This window comes from Arachis hypogaea, chromosome 9 (genome assembly GCF_003086295.3).
Source record: "Arachis hypogaea cultivar Tifrunner chromosome 9, arahy.Tifrunner.gnm2.J5K5, whole genome shotgun sequence".
In the NCBI taxonomy this organism is placed as follows: domain Eukaryota; kingdom Viridiplantae; phylum Streptophyta; class Magnoliopsida; order Fabales; family Fabaceae; genus Arachis; species Arachis hypogaea.
This window is the reverse complement of record NC_092044.1, coordinates 31,118,668-31,127,837: the sequence shown is the minus strand read 5'-3', so window position 1 is coordinate 31,127,837 and position 9,170 is coordinate 31,118,668. Positions and strand designations below refer to the sequence as shown.

The 9,170-nt window shown below is 41.6% G+C and overlaps 1 non-coding gene across 1 annotated transcript; it reads right to left on the bottom strand.

Moving 5' to 3' along the window:
* Positions 1–604: 604 nt before the first annotated feature.
* Positions 605–712, bottom strand: LOC112713168 (small nucleolar RNA R71). The gene has a single exon (XR_003158143.1). It is a non-coding gene; the product is annotated as a small nucleolar RNA R71 (small nucleolar RNA).
* Between the last annotated feature and the right edge of the window lie 8,458 nt (positions 713–9,170).

The window sequence follows — 9,170 nt, the reverse complement described above, 5'->3', positions numbered from 1 at the left end:
CAAGGAATCTCTATACTGTGTCATAGAGGATTCCATATTTTCTTGTTCTCTTCTCTTTCATATGAGCAGAAGCAAAGACAAAAGCATTCTTGTTGAGGCTGATCCTGAACCTGAAAGGACCTTGAAGCGAAAACTAAGAGAAGCTAAGGCACAACTCTCTGTAGAGGACCTAACAGAAATCTTCAAAGAAGAAAAACCCATGGCAGCTGAAAACAACAACAATGCCAACAATGCAAGGAAGGTGCTGGGTGATTTTACTGCACCTACTCCCAACTTCTATGGGAGAAGTATCTCTATCCCTGCCATTGGAGAAAACAACTTTGAGCTTAAGCCTCAATTGGTTTCTCTAATGCAACAGAATTGCAAGTTCCATGGACTTCCATTGGAAGATCCTCATCAGTTTTTAGCTGAGTTCTTGCAAATCTGTGACACTGTCAAGACTAATGGGGTTGACCCTGAGGTCTACAGACTTATGCTATTCCCTTTTGCTGTAAGAGACAGAGCTAGGACATGGTTGGACTCACAACCTAAAGAAAGCCTGAACTCTTGGGAAAAGCTAGTCAATGCCTTCTTGGCAAAGTTCTTTCCACCTCAAAAGTTGAGTAAGCTTAGAGTGGAAGTCCAAACCTTCAGACAGAAGGAAGGTGAATCCCTCTATGAAGCTTGGGAAAGCTACAAACAATTAATCAGAAAGTGTCCTTCTGACATGCTTTCTGAATGGAGCATCATAGGTATCTTCTATGATGGTCTGTCTGAACTGTCCAAGATGTCTTTGGATAGCTCTGCTGGAGGATCTCTTCATCTGAAGAAGACGCCTGCAGAAGCTCAATAACTGATTGAAATGGTTGCAAATAACCAATTCATGTACACTTCTGAAAGGAATCCTGTGAACAATGGGACGAATCAGAAGAAAGGAGTTCTTGAGATTGATACTGTGAATGCCATATTGGCTCAGAATAAAATATTGACTGAGCAAGTCAATATGATTTCTCAAAGTCTGTCTGGAATGCAAAATGCACCAGGCAGTACTAAGGAAGCTTCATCTGAAGAAGAAGCTTATGATCCTGAGAACCCTTCAATGGAAGAGGTGAATTACATGGGAGAACCCTATGGAAACACCTATAATCCTTCATGGAGAAATCATCCAAATCTCTCATGGAAGGATCAACAGAGACCTCAACAAGGTTTCAACAACAATAATGGTGGAAGAAACAGGTTTAGCAATGGCAAGCCTTTTCCATCATCTTCTCAACAACAGACAGAGAATTCTAAGCAGAGCCACTCTGACTTAGCAACCATGGTCTCTGATCTAATCAAAACCACCCAGAGTTTCATAATTGAAACAAGGTCCTCCATTAGGAATTTGGAGGCACAAGTGGGTCAGCTGAGTAAGAAAATTACTGAACTCCCTCCTAGTACTCTTCCAAGCAATACAGAAGAAAATCCAAAAGGAGAGTGCAAGGCCATCAACATGGCCAAATTTAGAGAGGAGGGAGAGGCAGTGAACGCCACTGAGGAAGACCTCAATGGACGTCGCCTCCAATGAGTTCCCTAATGAGGAACCATGGGAATCTGAGGCTCATAATGAGACCATAGAGATTTCATTGGACTTACTTCTACCATTCATGAGCTCTGATGAGTATTCTTCCTCTGAAGAGGATGAGTATGTCACTGAAGAGCAAGTTGCTAAATACCTTGGAGCAATCATGAAGCTAAATGACAAGTTATTTGGTAATGAGACTTGGGAGGATGAACCCCCTTTGCTCACCAAAGAACTGGATGACTTGTCTAGGTAGAAATTACCTCAAAAGAGACAAGATCCTGGGAAGTTCTCAATACCTTGTGCCATAGGCACCATGACCTTTAAGAAGGCTCTGTGTGACCTAGGGTCAAGTGTAAACCTCATGCCTCTCCATGTAATGGAGAAGCTAGGGATCTTTGAGGTACAAGCTGCAAGAATCTCACTAGAGATTGTAGACAATTCAAGAAAACAATCTTATGGACTTGTAGAGGATGCCCTGGTAAAAGTTGAAGACCATTATATCCCTGCTGATTTCATAGTCTTAGAGACTGGGAAGTACATGGATGAATCCATCATCCTTGGCAGACCCTTCCTAGCCACAGCAAAGGCTGTGATTGATGTAGACAGAGGAGAATTGATCATTCAAGTGAATGAAGAATCCATTGTGTTTAAGGCTCAAGGATATCCCTCTGTAACCATGGAGAGGAAGCATGAAGAGTTTCTCTCAAAACAGAGTCAAACAGAGCCTCCACAGTCAAACTCTAAGTTTGGTGTTGGGAGGCCACAACCAAATTCTAAGTTTGGTGTTGAACCCCCACATTCAAACTCTAAGTTTGGTGTTGGGAGGTTCCAACATTGCTCTGAGCATCTGTGAGGCTCCATGAGAGCCCACTGTCAAGCTACTGACATTAAAGAAGTGCTTGTTGGGAGGCAACCCAATGTTATATTTTATCTATTTTCCTTTGTTATTTTATGTTTTCTGTAGGTTGATGATCATGAGAAGTCACAAAATCAGTTGAAAAAGAAAAAACAGAATGAAAAATAGAAAGAAAAACAGCACACCCTGGAGGAGAACTTGCTGGCATTTAAACGCCAGTGAAGCTAGCAAATAGGCGTTTAACGCCCAGTCTGGCACCATTCTGGGCGTTTAACGCCAGAAAGGGGCACCAGACTGGCGTTAAACGCCAAGAAAGGGCAAGAAGCTGGCGTTAAACGCCAGAAATGGGTACCAGCCCGGCGTTTAACGCCAGAATTGGCACAAAGGGCATTTTTGCTCGCCACTTGGTGCAGGGATGACTTTTCCTTGACACCTCAGGATCTGTGGACCCCACAGGATCCCCACCTACCCCACCACTCTCTCTCTCTTCTTCACCCATTCACCAATCACCTCAACACCTCTTCCCCAAAAACCCCTCACCTATCAAATCCCATCTTTCTCTTCACCACTCACATCCATCCTTCATAAAACCCCACCTACCTAACCATTCAAATTCAAACCACTTTCCCTCCCAAACCCACCCTCAAATAACCGAACCCTACCCCTCTCTCCACCCCTATATAAACCCATCTTCACTCCTTCATTTTCACACAACCTAAACACTACTTCTCCCCCTTTGGCCGAACCACAAAGCCATCTCCATCTCCTTCATTTCTTCTTCTTCTACTCTCTTCTTTCTTCTTTTGCTCGAGGATGAGCAAACCTTTTAAGTTTGGTGTGGTAAAAGCATTGCTTTTTGTTTTTCCATAACCATTTATGGCATCCAAGGCCGGAGAAACCTCTAGAAAGAGAAAAGGGAAGGCAAAAGCTTCCACCTCCGAGTCATGGGAGATGGAGAGATTCATCTCAAGGGTGCATCAAGACCACTTCTATGAAGTTGTGGCCTTGAAGAAGGTGATCCCCGAGGTCCCTTTTAAACTCAAAAAGAGTGAATATCCGGAGATCCGACATGAGATCCGAAGAAGAGGTTGGGAAGTTCTTGCCAACCCCATTCAACAAGTCGGAATCTTAATGGTTCAAGAGTTCTATGCCAATGCATGGATCACCAAGAACCATGATCAAAATGTGAACCCGGACCCAAAGAATTGGATTACAATGGTTCGGGGGAAATAATTGGATTTTAGTCCGGAAAATGTGAGGTTGGCATTCAACTTGCCCATGATGCAAGGAGATGAACACCCATACACTAGAAGGGTCAACTTTGATCAAATGTTGGACCAAGTCCTCACAGTCATTTGTGAAGAGGGCGCCCAATGGAAGAGAGATTCAAGAGGAAAGCCGGTTCAATTGAGAAGGCATGACCTCAAGCCCGTAGCTAGGGGATGGTTGGAGTTTATCCAACGCTCAATCATTCCCACTAGCAACCGGTCTGAAGTTACTCTAGACCGGGCCATCATGATTCATAGCATCATGATTGGAGAGGAAGTAGAAGTTCATGAGGTTATAGCCCATGAACTTTATAAGGTGGCGGACAAGTCCTCTACCTTGGCAAGGTTAGCCTTTCCTCATCTCATTTGTCATCTTTGTTATTCAGTTGGAATTGACATAGAGGGAGACATCCCCATTGATGAGGACAAGCCCATCACTAAGAAAAGGATGGAGAAAATAAGAGATCCCACTCATCATGAAATCCCTGAGATGCCTCAAGGGATGCACCTTCCTCCACAAAACTATTGGGAGCAAATCAATACCTCCCTAGGAGAGTTAAGTTCCAACATGGGACAACTAAGGGTGGAGCACCAAGAACATTTCAGCCTCCTCCATGAAATTAGAGAAGATCAAAGAATCATGAGAAAGGAGCAACAAAGGCAAGGAAGAGACATTGAGGAGCTCAAGCACTCCATAAGATCTTCAAGAGGAAGAAACAAGCCGCCATCACTAAGGTGGACCCGTTCTTTAATCTCCTTGTTCTTTATTTTTCTGTTTTTCAAAAAATCATGCTTATGTTTATCTATGTTTGTGTCTTTTGATCATTAGTGTCTTAGTGTCTATGCCTTAAAGTTATGAATGTCCTATGAATCCATCACCTTTCTTAAATGTAAAATGTTCTTAATTGAAAAAGAGAAGAATTGCATGAATTTTGAATTTTATAACAGATTAATTATTTTGATGTGGAGGCAATACTTGTGTTTTCTGAATGTATGCTTAAACAGTGCATAAATCTTTTGAATTTGTTGTTCATGAATGTTGGCTCTTGAAAGAATGATGAAAAAGGAGACATGTTACTGAGGATCTGAAAAATCATAAAAATGATTCTTGAAGCAAGAAAAAAAGCAGTGAATACAAAAAAAAAAAGAAAGAGAAAAACGAAAAAAAAGAGAGAAAAACGAAAAAAAAAGAAAGAAAGAAAAAAAGAAAGAAATAAAAATGTAATCCAAGGCAAAAAGAGTGTGCTTAAGAACCCTGGACACCTCTAATTTGGGGACTCTAGCAAAGCTGAGTCACAATCTGAAAAGGTTCACCCAGTTATGTGTCTGTGGCATGTATGTATCCGGTGGTAATACTAGAAGACAGAGTGCTTTGGGCCATGGCCAAGACTCATAAAGTAACTGTGTTCAAGAATCATCATACTTAACTAGGAGAATCAATAACACTATCTGGATTCTGAGTTCCTATAGAAGCCAATCATTCTGAATTTCAAAGGATAGAGTGAGATGCCAAAACTATTCAGAGGCAAAAAGCTAAAAGCCCCGCTCATCTTATTAATACTGATCTTCATAGATGTTTTTGGAATTCATTGCATATTCTCTTCTCTTTATCTTATTTGATTTTCAGTTGCTTGGGGACAAGCAACAATTTAAGTTTGGTGTTGTGATGAGCGGATAATTTATACGCTTTTTGGCATTATTTTTAGTATGTTTTTAGTATGTTTTAGTTAGTTTTTAGTATATTTTTATTAGTTTTTAGTTAAAATTCACTTTTCTGTACTTTACTATGAGTTTGTGTATTTTTCTGTGATTTCAGGTATTTTCTGGCGGAAATTGAGGGACTTGAGCAAAAATCTGATTCAGAGACTAAAAAGGACTGCAGATGCTGTTGGATTCTGACCTCCCTGCACTCGAAGTAGATTTTTTGGATCTACAGAAGCCCAATTGGTGCGCTCTCAACGGCGTTGGAAAGTAGATATCCTGGGCTTTCCAGCAATATATAATAGTTCATACTTTGCCCGAGATTTAATGGCCCAAACCGGCGTTCCAAATCAGCTCAAAACTGCCCGGCGTTAAACGCCGGAACTGGCACAAGAATGGGAGTTAAACGCCCAAACTGGCACAAAAGCTGGCGTTTAACTCCAAGAGAAGTCTCTACACGAAAATGCTTCAATGCTCAGCCCAAGCACACACCAAGTGGGCCCGGAAGTGGATTTTTATGCAATTTACTCATCTTTGTAAACCCTAGGCTACTAGTTCTCTACAAATAGGACCTTTTGCTATTGTATTTTCATCTTTTGATCTTTAGATCTTTGAATCTTTTGATCACTTTTATGGGGCTGGCCTCACGGCCATGCCTAGACCTTGTTCTTATGTATTTTCAACGGTGGAGTTTCTACACACCATAGATTAAGGTGTGGAGCTCTGCTGTACCTCGAGTATTAATGCAATTACTATTGTTCTTCTATTCAATTCAGCTTATTCTTGTTCTAAGATATTCATTTGCACCCAAGAACATGATGAATGTTATGATTATGTGACACCCATCATCATTCTCACTTATGAACGAGTGCCTGACAACCACTTCTGTTCTACAAGCAAACAAGGCTTGAATGTTTATCTCTTGGATCCCTTAATCGGAATCTTCGTGGTATAAGCTAGAATTGATGGCGGCATTCAAGAGAATCCGGAAGGTCTAAACCTTGTCTGTGGTATTCTGAGTAGGATTCAATGATTGAATGACTATGACGAGCTTCAAACTCCTGAAGGCTGGGCGTTAGTGACAGACGCAAAAGAATCACTGGATTCTATTCCAACCTGATTGAGAACCGATAGATGATTAGCCGTGCCGTGACAGGGTGCGTAGAACATTTTCACTGAGAGGATGGGAGGTAGCCACTGACAATGGTGAAACCCTACATACAGCTTGCCATGGAAAGGAGTAAGAAGGATTGGATGAAGACAGTAGGAAAGCAGAGAGACGGAAGGGACAAAGCATCTCCATACGCTTATCTGAAATTCTCACCAATGAATTACATAAGTATCTCTATCTTTATCTTTATGTTTTATTTATACATTATCCATAACCATTTGAGTTTGCCTGACTAAGATTTACAAGGTGATCATAGCTTGCTTCATACCAACAATCTCTGTGGGATCGACCCTTATTCGCGTAAGGTTTATTACTTGGACGACCGAGTACACTTGCTGGTTAGTTGTGCAAAGTTGTGATAAAGAGTTGAGATTACAATTGTGCGTACCATGTTGATGGCGCCATTGATGATCACAATTTCGTGCACCAGGTACCTACAAGGGACTCCGATGCTTAAGTTAGCAAGGGTATTAAGCAGGTATTGAGTAGGATCAGAATAAGAGTTATACCTGGGTGCTCCAGTGTATTTATAATGGTGAGATGTGGCCTCTTGTGGATAAGATAAGTTAGTTATCTTATCTTATCTTTATCTTATCTTCAAGTGAGGTCATCTTATCTTCAAGGGAACCGCCCTTCTCTTGTAGGCTTGGGCCGCCTTAGGATCTAGGGCATGTTCCTCTATTTGGGCCCTTTGTTTGGGCTTTCTCGTGACTTGGCCGAGCTCTTTGAGAAGAGGTCAGATTGTCCTGACCTGAAGAGGTCGGTCGCTTTGTCTGTAGAACATCCCAGGTCGGACAACTCGACCCAAGATATGAACAGTGCCACTGCTTGAGCTCGGTCTTCTTTTTGAAGTTGAGTCCTTGACTTCGGTCTTTCTTTGGTGAAGCCGAACTCAAGCATTTTGTTGACTCCTTTTGTAGCAGCTTTGAATGTAGAACGTTTCTTCTAAAAGATGTGCGCTTTTATATCGGCACTTTTTTGGGAACGTGCAAGGGTTTAATGCCTTCTTTAATTTGAGCATTAATTGCCCCGTTTCCCTTTGGCTCTTTACTTTGATTTTGAAAACCCAGAAATGGTTTCTCTCCTTTAGCCTTTTCGTAACTTCTTTTCTCTGCTCTTTTTGCTTTCTGTTCTTTTGTTTGCGCTTCTGCTTTCTCTTGGAGTTTTTGTAGTTTTCGTGTTTTCTCTTCTGCGACATTGCCCTTGTTCACATTTTTGCTTGTGAGAGGGCGTCCCAGATTTCGTCTCCTTCTTCAATTTCTTTGAAGCTTGCTGTTCTTTCCAGGTTAGTACTGGCTTTCTTGTAGCTTCATTTTCAATTTTTGGTGAAGCTTTAATTTTGCATGTTTGAAAGTTTGAATTTTTTTGAGGTCCTGTATTTGCTTGTCACTGTAACATGTTTTTCCTGTCTTATACTTTGATAAAAATCTTTGTCTGTTCCTCGCTTTGTTTGGAGATTTGCTTTTTGTCTGATCTTGAAAAAGGTTACATCTTTAATGGTCTCTGCTTGGCATGTTTGGCAGAATGTAACTATTTTTTGTATTTCTCCTTGAAGAAAGGTGTTTGCTATTTTTTGAATTTCTTTTTGAGACATGCTGGGATGTAAGCTTGTAGATTGATTTCTGGAAACCTTGCTTTGTTACTGCCCCCAATGGATGCCCCAGGACTTTGGTTTGAGTCTTGGGGTTTTCCTTTTCTTTGTTCCATCGCCTGAGAAGTATTGACCGAGTTGTTTTCTCCCTTTGTCCGAGATGTTTGTGGTAACCCCATCTTCTTTTCTTACTTGTAGGGTTAGTTGGTCTCATGTCTTCTTGCAAAAATATTGTAGAGATGTCTTCCAGAGTTCCCGAGGGGATGTCCGATTGGCTGGACTCCCTTGTTTTGTTGTGTGTTTCCATTGTGGATGCTGAGTTTTGCACACAGCTGAGGAAGCGCTATAGGATTTGTGGTAACAATGCCCATGAGGAGGATTACGAGCTTGTCGCTCCTGATTCTGATGAGAGAGTTTGTTTTCCGACTTCCATTGAGAGGGAGCGTCCCTTCTTCTATGCCTATGAATACTTCTTCAGCCAGTTGAACGTTACTTTTTCTTTTACTGCTTTCGAGACCGACCTGTTGTGGTCGTGTAATATTGCCCCATCCCAGCTTCACCCCAATTCCTGGGGTTTTATTAAAATTTTTCAACTTCTCTGCCGTGAATTAGATGTAACACCTTCCCAGACTCTTTTCCTTTATTTGTTTGTTTCCGTCAAGCCTGGCGGTTCTTCAAAAAAGAAAGCTTCCTGGGTTTCCTTCAGGTCCGCCCAGGGCCACAAAGTTTTTGCTATGTATGATGAGTCCTTTAAGGACTTCAAGAATTACTTCTTTAAGGTTCGTGCTGTCGAGGGGGCCCGCCCCTTTTTTCTTGATGAAAATGATGAGCCTTCTTTCCCTTTAGAGTGGCAGAGGGATGTGAGAGTGTCTCGCTATACCTGGGAGATGCTTGATGATGTTGAGCGTGCCTTTTTTGTTGTTCTTGAGGATCTATGGGGGAGACCACCTCATCTTGATACAAAAAGGTTTTTGAATGACCCGTCCTTGGTTCGGACTGTTTTGGGTACTTGTATGACTTGTCTCTTATACTTGTTTCTT